General features: G+C 35.5%; 1 long non-coding RNA gene across 1 annotated transcript in view; it reads left to right on the forward strand.

Annotated features, from left to right (window-relative positions):
- Positions 1-22,264, forward strand: part of LOC113994041 — a 113,277-nt gene that overhangs the window by 23,979 nt on the left and 67,034 nt on the right. The window lies entirely within an intron of this gene.

The raw sequence follows: 22,264 nt of genomic DNA on the forward strand, positions 1-22,264 counted from the left end.
AGGGTCCAGAGGAGAGAAAAGCCCTGAAGTATATGTCTATATGTCTATACTCCTCCTAACTTTTTTTTCTTTTTCACATTTTCAGTCTAATTGGAAAGTGTGAAAATTCTATATGAATGTGTGTGAAATGACCTGGTATCCACAAGTTGCTTAGTTACAACTTGCTATCCCCACCCTAGAGGCTGAAGTGTACTTGAGCCTGGTCCCTCAACTCCATCCTCTTAACCTGTATCTAGCAAAATTCCTGAGTAAGCGCAGGTATCACTTATATGATTTAGGTTTTGATCTCTTGTTAATGATTTCTGTTATTAAGAACAGAAAATGGTCTAAAAAGAGAGATTTTGTATAAATTTCCATCGAATTATCAGCTTTTATATCTAACTGCCGAATTGTTTTTTCACTGGAGGGAATTTTCTCAACACATCTTTTTCATAACTTTGCTGTTCGCATCATTTATGGCTGATTTTTGTAAATCTTGGTATCTTTTACCAAGGATGGAATTTAATAGGTCTAATTTCAGAAGATGAAAATGGTCATTACTGTAAAGGTTAAATAGTTATTTTAATATGGTGAAGGAATCTGTGGAGTAATTTGTCTGCAAATTTCAATTTCTTCTGAGTTTTGTTCTTTGGGGTTTTTGTTTGGTTGGTTGGTTGTTTTTTTTGTCCCCATAAAATATATTCCTTGCAAGTATGCATTAATATTGAGAGATGAAAAGAAGAAAAAATAATTTGACTTTTCTTTGTTGAAAGCATAAATATTTATAATTTTTTCCAATGATGTTTACTGGATTTGAAAAGGATTAAGTGAATAGTAATATTGAACACCTATTAATATGTGGCCTTTTGACCTACAGTGAACTGTAATTGTTCTTTCTTAGTTAAAACACTTCCACATTGTTTGTAGGGATTTCCAATATTAACACAGCCAAATTAAAGTGCACCGGCAGTTCCTTACCATCTGGGAAAGGCATTATCCTTTCAAGAGAACTTGATTGAAGTGATAGGAAACAATAGGTTTCATAGGACTGAGAAATGAGTGCTAATGAGCTTATTTCTTCAGTAGTATTGAAGTAATCCCCCCATCCCCCAGATCAGCAGCAAGGGAGATCTCGGCAATGACAATACATTATTTGTGTGGGTTATTATCAGGTAATTGTGTTTGTGGATCAGGTTTCTGTTCTAAAGCCAATGCACATTTATAAACCCTATCAGTGATTCTTTGTCAGAATTGCTCAAAAAAGTCAAAAGCAAGGAAAGACAAATGCTCTACCTTTGTCAAGGTGCTTCACCTTCAAAATTCTTTTGCATCCAACATGCCCACACAGTTGCATTGCTCCGTAGTTTGCCTTTGGTTATTATCTCCTGTGAAGCACCATGGGAATGGCTACTTGCAGGAGCAATGGAAAGCGTTAACTGCTGCCACCATGTTACTCATCTACCTTACATCAGCTGCTATGTTGTCAAGAAAGATGCTAGCCAAAAACTAGCTGTGGGCTTGGATGAATTACTTTGAGGAAGGCAGATGAGTCTGCTCTTACCTATTTCTTTGTTGTTTACTCCTCAGTTATGGGAAGGGATTAGATATTTACTGTGCACATGGAATACAGATGAAATTTATAAATCAAATGTTGTCTGGACTCAGTGAATTTATTGTGCATTTGCAGATTGACTGTTGTGTGCATATTTGTCTAGAAATGCAGGCAGTGGGACTCAAACCTGAGGGAGGTAGTAAGTCAAAAACTTGCCACTTAAATCTTGTTCTAGAAGGATATTATTAGTCTTCAATATACTCAACTATATTAGACAGAAAATTTTTCTGTCCATAACTGACTGTTCTTGGAGGCTTCTTCTCCTCGATCCCACTGATTTACTCCACTGAGAGTGTTTGGCTGTCTCTAGCAGTCTGTCTATAATTTAATGGGAATCCTGAACTTGTCCTCTTCGGGTCTAAAATTTGCAAAGCACGTCCAGTTTCTCAGCCTCAATACTTCACATCCTTTGGCTTTGAAACTGTTACTTACACTTCTTAGTTGTTAGCACAGTGTTAAAACATACATATTTTATTGTGTGAAGCTGTCTCCAGTATAGTAAAATCCTCAAAGAAAAGTTAAAATATCCCACAACTACCAAAAACGTCAGCAATCATGAAAAATTACTCTTCATGGATAAAACTCCCAACTCTGTGCATGCGCGTTAGTCCCATCTGCCTTTTTCCTCATGTGATGATCTGCTTTCCAGGTGAACCACATTGCATGTGCAGATGAGCAGCTGCTTAGTTCAAAGTCCTCTGAGCATCAGGCTCAACAGTTGGCTACTACCTGCTTTACCCCTGGCTCTTCCTGATCCTGGGTGAACTTGCTGCAAGCTGGATTTCAGTTGGATTTTTTAAAATGCTTTCTGGAAAAGAATATACATTTTCTTATATCCAGGACAGTATGATAGAGAAGGGGTTTTGTGTCAACAGGTTCTGTGAGTAATCTGTTAATCTATGTAACGTTTCTTACTCTAATATAGGGAACTCAATTGTCTAAATCAAAGATAAACAAAGTTGCACTAAGACACTTGTTCAATATATAAATATTTCCAGAAATGTTTGGGGTTTATTATGTTACAGACAGTACATTCCCATGCTCTGTTCTTCCTTTCTTTTGTATCCTTTATCCCTTCAATCTGTATCTGGTTGCAAGAAAACTGAAATAAAGAAAAAATTAATTAGGTCAATTTGAGGGAATTCTCCTTCTCTAGAAGTTTCAAGATTTACTGTCATAGTAGATGTGCATTCACTTTTTTTCAGTCACAAGGAACAATTTTTATAGAAGAAGAGGGTAGTCGAGAAATGGACAGACTATCATTGTAACTACAGTGTAAACAGATGCTCACAAAACGTATGTTGTATTTTTACAGATTTATTACCCTGCAGCTGTTCATTATTCCCTCCTCCACTGAGATAGGATAAATGAATTCATAAATGCTCCAAGTTCATTTCAGTACATAACAAAACAGGTTCACATAATGTAGTATCAGTAATATTAGTTACTGGTTTTTAATGGGTTTTTCTTTCTTATCTGAGTGCCCCAAAATTAAACAGTATTTGTTTAACTGTGTTTTGCTGATTATCAAAACAGTTTATTTTCATGTAGTTTTAAACTTTATTCGTGATGTATTTTATTCAGATTAGTTTTGATTGGGAATTTAGTATAAACATACTAGGAAGAGAAAAAATCAACTCTTATTGCTTGGAAGAAGTAGTAAAATGAGGGCAATATGTACCAAACCTTTCTCCTAGATTTCAGTTGAAAGGATCCTTTCTTTATATCTTTTCCTTTTCCTAGATTGTGTCACAAAAGACATCTGCAAAAAGATTTAGAATTCAGAAAGAATTTTAGATGATACAAATGTAAAAATATGGAGAGAACAGAAAGGAATATAAAGTTACTAAAGATTTACTAAAGGAAGACCTAATGTTGAAAGGTCAACTATTAGACTGTAAGTACATCATTATTAGGTTCACTAAGGATTGTTCTTTACTAAATTTTGGTTCTAATAATTTGGTAAAATATTTTCATATAAAGAAGTAGGTGGTTCCTAAATTTTTTTTTCTGATAAGATATATTGGTGAAAGTGTCAAGAAAAGAAAAAGACTTTTTGGGTTAAATATTATATGGTCAGCAGAACAAACTACTGAGACTGCACATGAACTTAGCTGGACATAAATGCTTCTGGTAAAAAAAAGAAAAAAAAAGAAACTTTGAAAAAGCCTTAAAAATGGGCTCTAATGTCAAGAAACATAGCTACTGTGTAAGATAGCAGTTTAATGAATCATATTATAGATACAGTGTACTATATGATGAGATTCTTAGAAGTGTAGCAAATTATGTTAGTAAAATTAAAATGCAATCCAAGGAGAAAAGATAGTTTGTCATATATAAAGCAAACCCTCCAAACGCTGTGACTTAAACGTAGCTGAATTTTACTAAAATTCTGAAATGGTTTAAGTGCTCAATTATTAACATCCTGACAATAAGACAAATGCAAAGTTGCAATGTTGAATGAAAGATTGCAAAGTGCTACTTCTTTTAAATGAGTTTAAGGTTGTGGGCTAAAATTAACATAAAAACTGTTTGAAAAATCATCTGTGACCAGTTAAATATAGGAGGTGTTATAATACATAAGTCCAAGGGACCTATTTTGGGACTCGTCTGTGCAACTCTGATGGTTTTACATTTCTTTGTAGTCATACACATTTTCTTTTCAATGTACTGATTTTTATGGAATTATTATAAAATTGTACATTATTCATTACTGCAATTGCTCTGCATTTTGGTTTTGTGTAAAAATCACATCCAGACTTATGCGGTCTATATTGTAGTTTGAGTGCTGTCTTCTAGGTGAGATTATATTTTTTTTACCGTTTCTTAAAGTCAGGCAGAAAAAATCATTGATATGTGTCTGTACCAAATTCTTGTACACATATCAAGTAGAAATAAATAGGGTAAAATAACCCCAAATCCTACTAAGAGAAATTATATTGCTTAATATAGTCCTTGGGAATTGCAATAGGTACAAATAAGCCCTCCAGTCTTGGAAATGATCAATGGCAGGTAGGCAGTCTCCTTTTGGTTATATTTCTTCTATTGTTCTGGAATGGACAATTACCATGTCAAAGAACTTAACCAACTGCTTTAAAATGTCATTAATTTTCATAAATGAAATGTATCACAGGAAATAGCTCCAGTGCTTAATTTCAGAAGCTTGGATAATATACTGTGGACCTATCTTGGGACAAGCAGTCCTCTAACATTTTGTTTGCCCTTGAGATTTAGAAGGAATCATATCTATAGTATTCATAATAAGTAGCAATTTAACCAAGTTCAAATTAGATGTGAACAAATGGATTAACAAGCACCTCATTAAAATTTTAATTTCCATTTCATTTATCACTTTTAATAGAATCAACTCTGTTTCAGGGTGGGGGAGAATTAATTGCCAAGTATAACGTTAATTTCACTTGTTTTTATCAATAGCTTGAATTTTTTTCTATAAAATATGCTTTGTGTAGTCTCAAAATATCTAACCTGCACATGGAACTAACAAATATTAAAAGAATAAGGAATATCTGGGTTGAATTAGTGGATATTTTTTTAAGTACTTAACTTTACAGTACTGTTGTATGTATTTTCTTCTAGGTGATAATGTGTGCTTACTTGTAATGATTTTTAAGAATAAATGAATTTAAAAGAAGCATGTATTGGGAGTTATATAAATAATTTCACTGAAAATATCAGCATAAGTATTTCAAAAGTAAATTGTGACTTTTAAACTTTACATTCAGATTCCAACTTCAAAGCAATATTTTAAAGTACTTTGAATTCCTTGGATAGCATATATCATAAACATGTGCAGAATTTTCATAATTTAATGTTTTCTTTCAAATAAACTATTCTGAAACTCTACCTTGAGTGATCTGTTACTGAAAATGATTTTATACAAAAATGCGTGACTTAAAAATGTAGTTTATTAAAAGTTTTTTACAAGGGAAAAATAAACTAAATTATAGGAATGTAAGAATTTTATCTTGTTATGGTTCATGTGTTCTTTGAGGTCCCTGTATTCTGTCATGATGTGTTCTGAGTATCAGTTTTTTGGTTACAGAAAACTTTTTTTCAGGTACCTTTTTTCCCCAAATATTTTCTACATGTTCTCTTCCATTTTACACTGACACACACTCTAAACATCACCAAGAGAAACAGAATAATTGTTTACGGCTCTCTTTCTGTGTAGCACCAATCTGAATGTCAAATTCTTAAGTCTCTCAAGTCTCAGATAATATATATGGAGATCTAAATCACTTTAAATCCTTATACAGTGTATGGGAAAGCAAATAGTTTTCACTGCAGTGACAGGCTATGTGCCTGAGAGAGAGAAAAGAAGAATTCAAATAGTATTTCATGCACTTGCAAGATTCTTCTAGCACATGTTTTGGGCAAGAGAGAAAAAATATTATGAACAAATGTCTGAAAAAAAATTCAAAGCAATAAAATATGTTGTTTAAGATGGAGAAATATATGTTAGTCTTTTTGGGTGTCAGTACAGGTTGAGACTAAACTTAGTAACTGTCAGGGTTTTGGTTTTTTTTGATGTTTTTCATTTGGATTTTTTTTTTCCTAAATAAATAAATATGTTTAAATGTAGCTTCTCTGCAATTTTGTAATCAATTTTAGACAGCTGTTTTTCACTGAATTGATTGCAGCTCTGGTGCAAAAATCTAAAGCTAAATAAGTACCAGAGCATTCATTAAGATATTAAAAAAACTCTGTAAAATAAAATAAAAAAACCCCACCCCACAGGAATTAATTAAAAATAAAACCTATCATTCCAAGGGTAGCAACCTACCATAGGAAAACATGAATAGTCTGTTTCTCACTTTTTTCAGTTAAAGTGGTTCTGAGAACCCAGGAAAGCTATAAGTCAAAAAAATGCTTTGATTTCACAACTGAAAAATAAAGAAACATTAAAGATAAAAAAACCTTTAGTGAGTGCATACATATAGGCATATGGTAGTGCTTCTCAGTTGCTACCGAGGGTGGCTGACTACTTTTTTCAGGAAGAACTGCATGAGCAGGTTAACGAGGACAGATGGTTTTCTGGATGTAAGAGATGCATCAGGTCAAATTACATGTGTTGTGAGGCCTCTGTTGTTCCACTGCTTCAACAGCCTGATGTTCCATTCTGCTAGATTCCTTTATGTGTTTGAACTTCTATATGGCAAAAGAGTAAATAGAATCCTTTTTTTTTTTCTTTCCTCCAGTCATCTTTCTGTTCTTGAGAGTTTTGTTCTGCCACAAGTTTATGTTCTTTAATGTCACTTGAGGAGAAAAGACAACGCAGAAAGAATCGTGTCTTGCAGAATATACCACCTAAGGAGTCTTTCTGCTGTGCCTTTTGCAACCGGACATGTCTATCTCTTATTGGCCTTTTTAGCCACCAACATGCTTGTAACAAACGTGGGTAGAGCCCTCCCCAAACCTTCGTTCGCGAAGCCCAGCCATGATGATGGTTAAGATATCTAATTTGATGTGCCTCGATGGCACCCTAGGTCTACAAATTCATTTATATCGTACAGATTCAGAGCTAATTTTTAATTGATGCCATTTTGTAAACATCGTGGTTTAACTATAGCAGGCAACTAAGCACCATATGCAGCTGCTTGTTCACTTTTCCACACTCTGCCCTCTGTGGGATGGGAGGAGAATTGGAAAACTGAAAGTGAGAAAATTCAAGGGTTGACATAAAGACATTTTAATAGGTAAAGTCATGCACACAAGCAAAGATAAGCAAAGAATTCGTTCCCCACTTCCCTTGAGCAGGTAAGCATTCAGCCATCTCCAGGAAAGCAGGATTCCATCACATGTAATGGTGCCTTGAGAAAATAAGCACCATAACCCTGAGCACCTCCTCCTTTCCTTCTTTTTCCCCATTTTTACATGCAGAGCATGATGCCATATGGTATGGAATATCCCTGTGGTCACCTGGGGTCAACTGCCCTTACTGTGTCTCCTCCCAATTCCTTGTGCACCTCCAGCTGCTCGTTGGTGGGGTGAGGTGAGAAGCAGAAAAGGCACAAGCTCTGTGCAGCAATAGGTAAGACATACCTGAATTATCAACAGTTTCCAGCACAAATCCAAAACATAACCCATACTAGCTACTAGGAAGAAAATTAACTCTGCCCCAGCCAAAACCAACTCAGTAAATCATACCTTGCTGTGCTATTTTATTAAGTAATGTTTTGACAGGTTCCAATCAAACTTTTCTTTCTAACTTATTGGAGACAAAATATGTCAAGGAACTAAAGGGTACTTTGAGTTATTAAGGTAAATTAATTCTGGTAATTGCTATGAAGGTAAAAGATGGAAGTACAGGCTAAGGTTAATAAAGATAATTTAGACATTTTATTTATATATACTTTCTGTCACGATTTACATTTCCCAGAATGCCTGTTTAGTATGGATTTCAACTAGTAGCCTGAATGTAACTAAAGAACAGGAACATACATGGAAAAGTACAACACTTTGCTACTTTTCCAGAAGGTACAGTTTTCTCCTGTAAATTGAAGTTACAGTTTATTGAAAAGAAGTCTTGAAAAGAAAAGAAAAATAAAAAGAAAAAACCCCAGATAAACACCAAACCCAGAGAAGAACAAAAAAAGAAGTCTGTTAAGCTCATTTGGCTGGGTATTTTCAAAGACACAGCTTTGTCTTTCTGCCATTAAAAAATCACATGAAAAAACCAATCTTTTAAGGAAACATCTGCATTTTACAAAAAGGCAGATGCAGTGAATAAGTATTTCCCTTCTGAGTATTCTGTTCTGTGAAGTACTAATACACAAGATGATGATGAAGTATTGTCATCAAAGGCAAGTCTCCAACACTGACAGATATTTTTTAACAACCTTGTGATTGAAAGACTCGGAGCACTTTTCTTTTTGTGTCTTTTTAGCATCTTAATCAAAATGTCTAAGGTACACAGCTGAATGCTTACAAAAGTCTAACTAGTCTCTGGGGCCCTATGATGGCTTGCACATTTGTGATGTTATTTGACGGATTATACATTAGGCCATTTCAAGCATTGTTCAAGTCAACAGACAATCCAAAACCATAGTGCAAAGTGGTTTTCAGTAAAAATTCTGCTGAAAAGGTTTCTTCCCACTTACTTGAATGAATTGCAATAATATTTACATAGGAATGCTCTTCTGATGCCTGTTATGACTTAAATATTTAGATCTTGAGACTGATTGTGTAGATCAGTTTCAAACTTAAAGATTATCATAGAATCACGTAATGGTTCAGGTTGGAAGGGACTTCAAAAGTCCAACTCCCTTCTCAAAGCGGCATAGGCTATAAGTCAGACTTTATCCAGTCTGGGCTTGCAAACCTCCAAGGTCCATCCTTACACAAGGTCTGTGTAACCTGTCTGGGCAACCTCTTCTAGTGTTTGACTGGCCCATAGGGTGAAATTTCCCTACATTCAGTCACAACCTTTCTTGTTTCAACTTAAATGTTCTTTACATGTCACGGGGTATGTGCTCTGTCCCCTGACCACCTTGATGGCCCTATACTGAGCATAGTTCAGTTTATCAATGGCTTTTTTGTAGTGGAGGAGGTGGCAAAATAGGATGTGGTACTGTAGATGCTAGCTAGCAAGTACTGGGATAAAGTGCTGAAGGGGAATAATCTGCACTTCTCTGATCTACTGGCTGTGTTCCACATGGCCTGGGATAGTGCTGGATGCTTTTTCTTCCAGGATACACTGTGGGCTTACTTCAGCTCACTGTTTGCTAAAACAGGTCTTTTCCATAAGAGCTACTCCCCATGCAGTCCATCCCCAGCCTGTAAAAACACAAGGGGTTCCTATTTCCCAGCTGCAGGGCAGCCTTTGCCCTACAGTTTGTGTTTGGACATTCCTCTAGCCTGTCCAGGTCCTTATGACTAGCAGCCCCACCCTCAAGCATATCTATGGGACTCCCTCCAGTTTGGTGTCATCTGCAGACTCCATGAGAGCATACTCTCTGTCCTCCTCTCCGTCATTATTTGGGATGTTAGAGAGGACAGGTCCCAGTGCAGATCCCTTTAGTACTCCACTGGTTGCTGACATCCAGGTAGAATTTGGTACATTAACCCTCTGAGCCTGCTATCCAACCTTTTTTTTTTTTCAATTTGTCTAGCAGTCCATAAATACAGATTTACATCTTGCACTGGCTATAACAATATTGTGGGAGACAGTGTTTACAGCTTGACGGTCAGTAGTGGATCCCAGACACAGTTAAAACATCCTGGAATAAAGAACAACATTGATGCTCTTCAGGACTTCGTCATTGTTTCTGTCTAGGAGATAGTCCATACCCTAATGAGTATATAAAATTGTATATATATATATAAATTGTATAAAAAACATTTTATATAAACAAATGTTTGTTAAGTCAAATTGTTTATCATTTGCAGGTAAGATGTTTTGAAGTGGTGCGTCAGTGCTTGAAGCAATTTGGTAGTTTATGATCTCTTCACAGAGATCACAAACTTAGAACATATTTAAGTGTGAAATCCTCCATTTAATCCAACATGTTTTAAAAAGCTATCGTCTGATATTCACATGTACTGAGTTTGAAACAAACCTTGGCAGAGTAGGAAAAATTCTGGCATGAAAATGCATGCAGGAGTAAAGAAGGGATTCTCTTTTGAGAACGTGAAAAGTCTGTGAACTGAGGTAGTTTTTTGTTGCTGTTGTTTATTCTTCCATTATTGTTTTTGAAACAAAAGCAGTATTCTTGACTTGCTTTTCACCAAATCAAGATGTTTTATTTTGTATGTGTTACTTATCTGTTTTACTAAATAGTTTTTTGAAGGATTGGCTTATATTTCTTTTCTTGTCAGGAAAACCCAGCTTGATGAAAATTAAACTTCTTTTTTCTTTCAATATGGCAGAACCTTCATTTTGACTTGACAGTCACAGTACTCCATTTGGATATACTAACAAAGAATTTTTAGCCTCTGTTCGTGCCAAAATGGCCATATGTTTTCATTTTGATTGGTATACAACTGTGTGTTTTTACCAGTCTTATTTCTTTCTAAGTAGCAAAACACAACCTTGTAGAACTCTTTATATTGTGTGTATGTAGAAGGTCTATTTTCAGTCCTGTACAGGTACTTAAAAAACAAACAAGCAAACCAATAAGGTTATTTACCTTTCAGTAAGCTAGATTTTTTTTTTTAGTTGTTCTATACAGGTATTTTCAACAGCTTACCCCTTTTTTGTCAGAAGTTATCATTTTACTGTCTGAATTCTGTGTAGAGAAGGAACTAGATGATGGTTGAGATTGCTATGGGTTTTAATCTTGTGTATACATAGGCGATAGAAACTTCTGAGTAAGACTTTTCGAAATTCAGAAATTATCCATTACTACCGTGATGCTCACTTATAGATATCCTGAAGGTCCAAGGTTAGGTTAGATTGTGGGACCTCACCTGAAGTATGGTGTTCAGCTCTGGGGTCACCAGCATAAGAAAGACACGGACCTTCTTGTGCAGTCTCAGAGGAGGGCCATGAAGGTGGTCTGGGAACTGCAACACCTCCCCTGTAACAGGCTGAGAGAATTGGGATTGTTTAGACTAGAGAAGAGGTAGCTCTGGGGAGACCTTAGAACAGCCTTCTAGTACCTAAAGGAGGCTTACAGGAAAGATGGAATGGGACAACTGATCAGGGAGTGTAGTGATAGGACAAGGGATTATGGCTTTACATTGAAAGAGGATAGGTTTATATTAGATATTAGGAAGAAATTTTTTACTGTGAGGCTGGTGAAGCCCTGGAACAGGTTGCCCAGAGAAGCTGTGGATGCCCTATCCCTGGAAGTGTTCAAGGCCAGGTGGGATGGGGCTTTGAGTAACCTGTTCTAGTTGAAGATGTCCCTGCCTACAACAGGAGGGTTGGAACTAGATGATCTTTAAGGTCGCTTGCAACCCAAACTGCTCTATGATTCTATAATTAGGGATTTTTTTTTCAACATACATTTGTAGTATTGCAATCCTATATTGTAGTGCAGGGTTGACACTAACAGAGAGGGTATTTATAAGGAAGTAGAATTTCGAGTGTGGTACTGCCTTTTTTTTCTGTCTTTCAAGTGGCATAGAAAAAGCAGGTGGTTCTTTAGATCATCTGACTGCAAGTGATGAGGGCTACGTTCTGTAGCTCAGCCTGGATTAGATAAACCGTTGTCTGACTAGTGGAGCTGTTCAGAAAAGGTGGCTGACATAAAAGCAACTCATACTGTAGTACTCTGGTAGGATTCAAAACAGTTTCATTTTTAGGTATTTCTTACTCATACTTCTTGTCTCATATTTGTTAAACCCAAAATACAGTTTTTCATTTTTATTTGAAATGAACATTACCTCAGTAATGTTACCTCATTACTTATTACCTCAGTGTTTTCATGATACAAGAGAGTAGTAGTCTTTGATTTTTTATTGTTGAAACTGCTGACACAATGAAAAACAGGTACTGTCTCTGTACACCTTCCAACATTACTGATTCTTGCTACAGGCTTTGAGCCTGAGAGTGGCTTCTGTGATTACCTCTTCTGCAGTTTTCAAGGCTGACTATGTTGACAAAAAAGCCTTCAAGATCTTTGATCTTAAATCCAATCATACAAGTTTGTGGTTTTCTTTTCTCTTGGGTTTCTTTTCTACCTGTGGTCCTTCTCAATCCTCTTAGCACTTTTGCTTTTTATTGCCCTACAATTCTTGGCAGCCAGGGTGGTGGGGAAGTACTGATAATGACAGATAATACCTTTGACAGAAATTTTTTTAAAGCATGTGGAAAAATGTTAAAATAAGAATGAAGATCTTAGAAAGGGGCTTTAACAATTTGTTATGGGCTAAATTTAGAATTTAGTTGTGTGGGGCCACTCTGCTGCCACAAAATCAGCTATGTTTATGTTGTTTAAAGCATATCAGAAATGAACTAGGAAATAAAGATGATCCTTTATATATTAATGTACTTAAAACATGGGGAAACTTAGGTTCAATTACTTATTCTTTTTAACAAGTTTCACAGTTCTTTCCCCAACTGACTTATACTTAATCCACTGTATCAGGACAAGCTCTTCGATGTTGTCATCACTCTTCCCATTAAAGCTGTGCCAGTAATCAGACTACAATTGAAGATCTGTTGGATGAAGCACTGAAAGAAGTATAACAACAGATCGGGAAAATAAAATCCATTATAAGAAACTAAATTCACATTTTTGTTTAATTTAAAAATATGCAATATAAAAATGCATTAAAAAAAAAGCTTGTTTCATACGTGTTTTGAGTTAGGGACTGAACAAAATATGTGTTATTGAGTAATGATACTGCTGACTGACCTGCAGGATATAAGAATGATGAAGTGTATAGAAGTAATCAATCATCTATTTAGTAAAATATATGGCAAATGTTTTAGAACAGAAACATTGTTTTTACCACTTAGTCTATAACTTGTGATTTTGTCATTACTTTAGTACCTGTGAAAGCACTTGGACTGTAAGAGAGTTAAAAACAGTCTTCATTTACTATTACAAATATTTAAACTTTACAGAAGAGCTCATTAAAATTATAACTATTGTGTGAAAGTCCATATTATATTACTAATTTGCTCTATTTTGTTTCCTTTACAAAGTAGTCTTTTAGTGTCTAGTCTAGCAGCCCGTGACTTAATCATAAGATTTATACTTCCTGTCCTCAGAGTGTTGAAAGGTCAGTGGAATCAAAAAACATTGCCTTTGGCCATCCATTATGAGTCATAGACCTATTCTTCTTTGTTGAAAGCAACTATCAGACTATCTAAGAGGTATTCCTTTCAGAGTTGCAATGCTTACTTTGTTTCCCTTGTAATCAGTGGAGTAAAATCTCCCAAGCATTTGGAGCTTCTAAGCAATTTGCTGAAACAGCAAATGACCTGATGTACAGTAGCTGCCTATTTTGCTAACCCTTTGAAGAAAAGCTGATTTTTTAAGACAGGACATGTCAGGATAACATAAATAAAAATTGTGTATTTAACTATAAAGAAAGAATGTTAGCATTTTAAATGCTTTGTAATATCAGTCACTAAACACTATTTGTAATTTCCATCTCTTACTGGAAATGCAATTCACTGGTACGTTATTTCCTATACAGTTATTTGCTGAAATAAAGAAGATAGCAAGAAAAGGTAATCAGAAGTATTTGTTAAGAGTTTATTAAGGACTTGATGGAACACTTTGCTGCAAGTGGTCATCAAGTTACTTTTATATATATATAAAAGTTATATATATATATATATCACTTTTAATATACATACTGTATGTACTCTGAAGTAATATTTGGATGCTGCCTTTAAGTATGGCCTCGGAAGAACGTTCTGCCTAAGTGCAGAGTTTGATGCTTTTGTCTTGGAATACGTGGCTTGTATGGCAATTGCCATAGTGCCTAAGACCAGTGTTGAATGTACTAACTCAAGTACATTGACCCTTGGACTCCAACCTTCTGGGCACTTCTGGTTTACAGTCTTAACTGTCCAGGGATCATATAACAGTTAAAGCGAGGAACATGCCAGCTTTGCAGGGGAGTGTCATCCACATCAATAAAAGGTGCAAGAGTGCTATAGATCAATGGTAAACCTCAAAAACATCTACATACAAATCCCTACCTTTTTTTGCCAAATACTGAAAGACTTTTGGTGCTCTTCAATATCCCTTTCTGGCTCAGACTTTTTTTTCTTTCCTCTAGATCGTTCATCTCATTCCTCACCCTAGTGAGGAAAAGAAGAACCCTCAGAGCTATATCTCCTGTTGTTTACACTGGGATTTGTCATGTTACAGTTTAAAAGTTAGATTTCTGCATTCTAGTGGAATGTCTGACAAATGCAGCAACCTCATCTAACTTTGAAGTTAGCCCAATTTTAAGCATAGCACTGAGCCAGATGACCTGGGAATGTCCCTCCAAACCTAAATTATCAGACAAAATACTCTGTAAATATATTTCAGACTCTTGTTCTGCCAGATACCCTTACTGTTCTGTGTTAGAGATACTTTGCTCTTCTTAATGCTTCTCTTATTTATGTGTGCATCATGATTTCTTAAGAATATTATTTTATGTAGAATGTTGATTTTACATCATTTACGAAAAGGAAATAGCTTTTGGTCAGAGGACTTATCTGAAAAGCTCACAGATTTTCCAATTAATCCAAGGTCTGTTAACTATTAATAGAATTCTTAGAAATCAAATCTCTAACATTTATACATGAGATGAGAATTAAAACAGTTGCATACATTTTCAACTTGGGAATCAAGTTAGATGACTGTTTTGGGAAAAATACTGAAGTCTTAATGAGACTAACATCCTGACAACCTTATATGTTAAGGGCATGCTAGCCTATATATGTAAAACAATGTTTAAAACTCTATGTCAAATAGCCAAAGGTCTTTGCTCTGTAAACTTTGTAGATATTAGTGTGCAGACATTTGAATTGTTGCACTGGTTCACATGAAAACTCTCCAAGACTAGTAAGCACTGAAGGGCTAGAAATCTCATGATAAAGCAAACATATTGTGCTCCCTTTTTGACTTATATTCTCCAAGCTCCTAGAAATGTTCATCTTAGTTGCAAGTAATATTCCCGTGGCTTTTAGCCTTTAAACTTTTATTCTCTGTTTTTCATCTTGAGTTATTTTTTAAACCTATCAACCTGTATGCACTAGCAATTATTACCACACTTCTATCCTTATGGTACAAAGAATAGTAGTTCTTGTTTTGAATAATTTTGGTTATTTCCTTTGAATTTTCTAATTCTTTTTTTAATGAGAATATAAAATATTCCTTGCTCTCTTTTTTCACACTACTTTTGAATTTATAGGTCTTTGTCACATCGCTTTTGAGTTGGCTCTTTTCCAGGTAGACTTTGAGTTTATCTCTGAGTGTCTGGAAGCTGTTCTCTACCTTGTTTACCCTTCATTTGGATTTCATAAGATTAGATATAATGGAAAACAATAGGAACAAAATATACGAATGTGAACAAATGAGTGCTATAAGTAACAACTACTTTATCAGTGGATGGAGTCTGCTTAATTCAACATTCTACTCCAGAAGGGATCATAAGAGGTCCTTGGAAAGACTCAAGTAATTCATATCTATCCCAAAGTCCGCTAGTGCGGACTTGATTATAGTGTCTATTAATGTGTCCAGTATGACATCTGGCTTAGAGGTCTGTGGTTGCTGAAATTTTCCAGGTACCTTTTATAAGCATAGCTATTGCTTTTGTTTTCCTGCATTCCTGTACCAAAGGAAAACAATTACCATTAGTAATTCAAACTGTTCATCCTGGAGTTGTACTCGAGTATGTGGATGAACACTTCCAGGTTGTTGTGATTCTGTCTCTTTGTACTATAACCTCTTTCTCAGTTCAGTTTCAGACAGACTCTCTGTTGCAGCCCCTTCTGCCCAAAAAGAGTTCTAATATCATCAACTCCTCAATGTCTTCTGCAACAAATGCCGGTGCAAAGGCCTCATTCAGCTTCTGTGCAATGACTCTGAGTGCTGCTGCTGTATCCAGGTGGTCAGTTGGTCATATAAACTCAGTGACAGAGCTTTTGCTCCTGATGTTTTTGTAGAATCATAGAATGTTAAGGGTTGGAAGCGACCTTAGAGATCATCTGGTCCCAACCCCCCCTGCCATGGGCAAGGACACCTTCCATTAGACCGCGTTACTCAAGACCTTATGGACTTTTCTTTTGGAAAGAGAAAACTAGCATTAGAAGGTCTGATTCGTTCAGGTAGTTAAGATAGATTGATAAGATCTCTGTGGGTTTTGTTTTTTCTTCCTCCTGAGTTGCTTTTTTGTGTGTGTTTACATTTAATCTGTTAATCTGATACATTTAATTTTTCTATTGTCTTTGCTTAAATACAACTTCTTTCTTTTTTTCCTTTGCTTTGTTGTTTAGTCAGACATTCACAGTTCTATTTGTTCTCTGGATCAGAGAGAACCAGATTGTACACCTATCATAGTGTCCATGGCACTGAGATGCCCTTCCTATTGGAGTGGTGATAGTTAATTGTCTTTTTTAAAAGAGGGTTATGAATCACAGCTCTGAATCATTCCATTAAATCTGGTGTGGAATAATAATAATGATTCTTTCAATATTTGTGGCTAAATCCATTTTGTTTTCTGGTGCAGATTTGACCATATAATTAAATTCCTTCTCATCTTCCATTTGTATTTGATACTGGCACAAACTCTGATTTGGGGAGAGGAGGCTGAGACACAGAGATATGTAAGGAAGTTATGGAAAGTGGGAGGGAAGAAACATCAGAGTTCAGAGTAAAGAAGCAGAATGGAAAATCAAATAGGTAGAAGACATAAGAGAGGGGAAAAAAGTGAAAATGAAAAGACAATGGATGTACTACATGGTGAAACAAAACTGACATTAAAAATTATGTATTGAACAAGATCAATGACATACTTATTTAAATAGTAGAATCCAGAATACATCTAGTTAAGTATTAAGCACATAAGAATACAAAATTTAAAGTGCTAATACATATAAGCACATAAAACCTGAAGTCATGCAACACTTAATGACTCAGCTATAAATCATTTGCCTTCCACCAGTCCCGAACTTAATGGAGTTGGATAGTGGGAGGTGGAGCTTTGGCCTCCCAATGTCTTGAAGAACTCTTCCAATCTTTATGACCCCAAAACTATATAGCTAGTTTGACTCCTTTGTGTTTTCCATATTTCCCAAATTATTAGTTACAGAGATGAACTAAAGTGAGAATTATTATTGAGTTTTTAATTAGTTTGAAGCTCAGTATAAAGAATGTGCACCTACTTTTTTTGTGTGTGACACTTTAGGGGAAGAATGAATTTTATATTAATGAGTTTATTTCTTCAAAGTGGTGAATATTTTTTGATGATGACATCAAAGGTTGAAGCCTTGTAAGAAACTTAATCAAAGAATCTGAAGATACAGCTTTCAGGTTTTGGTGAACATAGTAGCTGTAGAAGTCACTTATCACTGATACAGATTAGATGCTGTTAAATGTATTAGTATGTGCTGCTTCTAGAACAAGCACATTTCAGAATCAGGAAGATAATTCAGTGGAATAAAAATGCACATTTATACTGAAAAGCTTTTTCTTCTTGAGTAAAATTTTAATCTGAGTAGTAGTAAATTCAATTTTTCCTGTATCCGTCGGATTTAAACATCTGCTAACTGAACTGTGTGTGTTAGTTACAGCTTCTATGTTTGAAAATCTTTACAGACATTCATGAAAATGGAGGCTTCTTCCAGTCTCTTATAAAAAATACAAGAAAATAAAAAATTTCCCTCTGCATTTTATAAATGCATGTGTTATGTAGCTCTCTAATTATGTATTCACTAAATGTATTCTGGTATAAAGAAGCATATATGAAAAGTATTCTGAAGTAACCATTGTACACTAGAACAGGAGAAAAATAATTTTGGCAGATTGAGCACTTATCCTTTACATTCTTGATTGTTGTGCACTACATAGGTGTGAATCTACAATAATAGAAAGTGTAATTGCTATGATTTTGATTGACATCTTGGATGCCATTGTAAGATTCAGAATAGATAATGATGGTGACAGGGACCTTGGAAAAATTCAAATAGAATGAAGGTTAGAACTAAGTACTGAGAATGTAAGGATAGTAGAATATTTAGCTACTTATAGCTCAAGTTGTAAATTGTATTTTAAAAGTCTGAAATCTGCAGTTTCTGCAGTAAAGTGAAAATACTCTGGTGGATGCTGCTTCCTTCTCTTTATACTGCTAAACAACCATGGCAGGGCTGAATTCTATCACTAGCTCAGTTTTGCATGTGAAATATCCCAGACCACAAAGAAAGTAGTTCTTGAATTTTCCCCAGTAGAGAAATACTCCTGGATCCACTTTGGTACACCTGGAAACCTCATTTCCTTCTTGTAATATTCTGTAATATTTTCTGAGAGACTCCATAGACATTGTCTGGTTTGCTTGAACCTGGATTTAATAGCATTGAGTTTAAGGGCTGTGTGGTGAACAATTGAGTTACTGACAGTAAGAACTGAGTTTACAGCTATGAATCAAGTGTCGTGAAAAAAGGAGCTTTATGAAAGGTGTTCAGAGTATTAAATGGAAGGAATATCATGAAATAAAATTAGTATGCTTATGCAAATGACCTAGCTATGACTTCATAATTTGTAATGGTATTCAGTTAGGTAGTGTTTACACTTGTTAATGACTTCCTTTATGAGTGATAATTGATCTTGCTCATTATCATATTAAATCCTTGATCGTATGTCATTAGTTGGGAATGTAATAAATGGTCTGTTTGATTTTTAGTGTAATGAACTAATTAGACTAATTAAAATCAATATGTGTGCCAATATTAGACTTTGAATCCAAATGCTGCTGTCTGCTGGCTAAAAATCAGCAACTCAGTAAAAAAGTGGCCTAATGCTGATTTATGAGCACTTGACGAACGTGAGGTGGAATAAATTGCTTGTAGTGGTAGAAACAGCATTAGCAAAGTACAAGATACTAAGTGCATTGTAAGATCAGCAGTAAGGGCATACTTACATGTGTAGTTACGTGGCACCTTTAAACCTTCCTAGTTGATTAGATCATTCTTCAGAAATTATTCCATTTAACTATTTTAAAGTGCATTGATCTATACTTATAAATAAAATATTCTATATATGTGTTTGGATGTACACACAATTTATTTTTCTTTGTGTGCTTATGTGTTTTTGTATGTTAGAACATTTTGAAAATTTTACATTTTTTACAGCACTTTTATTTTTATAGTAATCTGTGAATATACCAGATAGGTCACACCTTCAAATTCAGTAATGTACTGTTATTACAATGTGTTATTCAACCATAGTATCCATTCACTTTTATGCTTATGAGGAATTGTGTTTATTAGCCCTAAGGGAGACAGGAACACATCCTGTAATTCTGTAATGACTTTTTGGAGAAGAAGGAAATGGCTACTTGGAAGGGAAGGGGCATATTATTACAGAATTCAAGATCTTGTAGCATCAAAGCAAAAAATTAGTGGAAATCCATTTGGCTCAAAGAAGAAAGTAGAAAAAAATGTGAGGTGATGGGGAGAAGTGTGACACGTTCTTATTCTCAAAAAAAAAAAAATACTACTCAGAGAAAAATGTTTATGTGTTAAAGTTTTCAATGTAAATTAATATATTTTTGAATATGCATGCTTTCAAAAAGTCTGCTTGTCCCTCATAGGTTCTCTGTTGAGCACATGATATTTTCAAATGTAGTAACTCTATTAATGGCAAACATTGAACAGATCAGAGCATTATTTTGCCGGTTTTCCACTATTTATTTTGTAGTAATTATGTTTATTTTGTCACTAAGAAAGACCAAAGGCTACTTGCTTCCTTTTTTTGTTTTTGTTTGGTTGGTGTTGTTTTTTGCTTGTTTGGGTTTTTTTGTGGTTTTCGTTTACTTGTTTTGTTTTGTTTTGGTCTCAGTTTTCTGATGGGTTTTTTGTTTGTTTTGATTATATTTTAGTGGGACACAGACATTCAGAATTAGTGGGGTCCCTGTCCTTTCCTCCCACCTCATCCATGCGCAGTGTGATGCTGAAGAAAATGCAGAATGGCAGAGGAGAATTCGGTACCTTATTTCTCACACCTTGAGGATATTATACATTATGAAGTTCTGAGTGCCACAGTCAGTAAAGCAGGATAAATTAAATACACCTTAATTTCTAACTGAATCATACTAATGATCAGTACAAAAACTTGTTTATGTAAATAAGTAAATATGAGGAAACAGAGCTCAGAATCTTACGACTGCCAGGCCTAAACTTAATCCATGAGATCATGTGGGTTTTGAGGAAGTACCTCAAAAGTACTTAAGTCACTGGAAATGCGGGTGTTCAGACACTCTAAATTTCAGGCTTTGTAGGAATAATCCCTTAATCATCTGACCTAATTTTGATGATGAATATTTTAAAATAGTGGTGACTTATTAATAAGGATTTCAGAAAGGCATGATTTGAAATAGGTGTCAACTCTAATTTAAACAAGTACTTGAAGAAAATCTACAGCATTAATGTGGACTTAAATTGATAGTAGCCATTGAAATTTCATTTTTTTCTTGAGCTTGTAGACAGAAGAGAAGAACTCGTGTTCAGAATATGTACTGATGTACTGTACAGTGAGGATAAAATCTGTTAAAATAGTTTACCTTTTTATGGTTCCTTTTAGTGGTTTAATATAATATATATATAATATAATAAGGTCAGCTTAAAGAAGACAGAGGTCCTCCATCAGCCTGCACCTCAGGATGTCCCCCATCATCCCCACATCACCATTGGTCAATCAGAGCTCAAATCAGTCCAATAGTTTAATTACCTCGGTAGCCTCATCTCCTCAGATGGTAAGATTGACGGAGAGATAGACAACAGATTAGCAAAGGCATATAGTGCTTTTGGAAAACTCCATAAAAGAGTATGGCGTAATAAACACTTGAAGAAAAGCACCAAGATCAGTGTTTACAGAGCCATTGTGTTGTCTACTCTCTTATATGGATCTGAATCATGGGTCATCTACCGCCACCACCTGCGTCTCTTAGAACGCTTCCATCAACGCTGCCTCCGTACAATCCTTAACATCCACTGGTCAGACTATGTGACCAACACATCTGTTCTAGAGCAAGCAGCTATCACAAGTATCGAGGCTATGCTGATGAGAACACAGCTGCGTTGGGCAGGGCACGTCTCCAGGATGAAGGACCACCGCCTTCCCAAGATCTTGCTTTACGGTGAACTTGTCACCGGCTGCCGCAAGAGAGGAGCCCCGAAGAAAAGATACAAGGACTCCCTGAAACAACATCTCAGCCTTGGCCATATTGATCACCATAACTGGTCTACTCTGGCCTCAAATCGGGAGGCCTGGAGACACACCATCTATAACGCAGCTGTCTCCTTTGAGAACACACGCAGGATCACCCTCGAGGAAAAAAGGCAACGCAGAAAGAACCGTGTATTGCAGAATACACCATCTAAGGAGTCTTTCTGCTGTGCCTTTTGCAATCGAATTTGTCTGTCACGTATTGGCCTCATAAGCCACCAGCGTGCCTGCAGCAAATGTGGATAGAGCCTTCCCAAATCTTCGTTCGCGAAGCCTAGCCATGATGATGATGATGATGATTAGTGGTTTATTTGAGCCACGTAGAGCTTGCGAGTGTTTTTCACTAGATAATTACTAATTGTCAGGTTCAGTAAAATCAGTAATCATTAACAGAAAATGCTTTAACTGATCATCATTACCTATAGTATTTTAAAATTTTATTCTTTGGATGAGATCTGAAAAGAAGCTTGAAAATTATGTATAGTAATCTAAATGTGGGAGAGTACATATTGATTGGAATGTTCATTATGTTAAGAACTATGTATAGTTCTCAGATACTGTGAACATACATGCAACAACCGACTAAACTTAGGAGAGTATATATAGCTTGAATCCCAGAGAACATACTTTGTTTTGTGCTTGAAGCAGAATACCCTGCGAACATAAGTGAGATCTTTTATGTCTGAGATGCATTCACTATGCATATTATCAGCCCTCTGATCCAAAGCACATAACCAATGTCCTTGATTCCTATAAAAGTACTGAATGCCCTGAGGAGCTGTGTAGGTTTGAAACATCTGACAGTTGTTTGTGA

Source organism: Pipra filicauda, unplaced genomic scaffold (assembly GCF_003945595.2).
Source record: "Pipra filicauda isolate LSUMZ 115617 unplaced genomic scaffold, ASM394559v2 scaffold355_size746361_pilon, whole genome shotgun sequence".
Classification (NCBI taxonomy): domain Eukaryota; kingdom Metazoa; phylum Chordata; class Aves; order Passeriformes; family Pipridae; genus Pipra; species Pipra filicauda.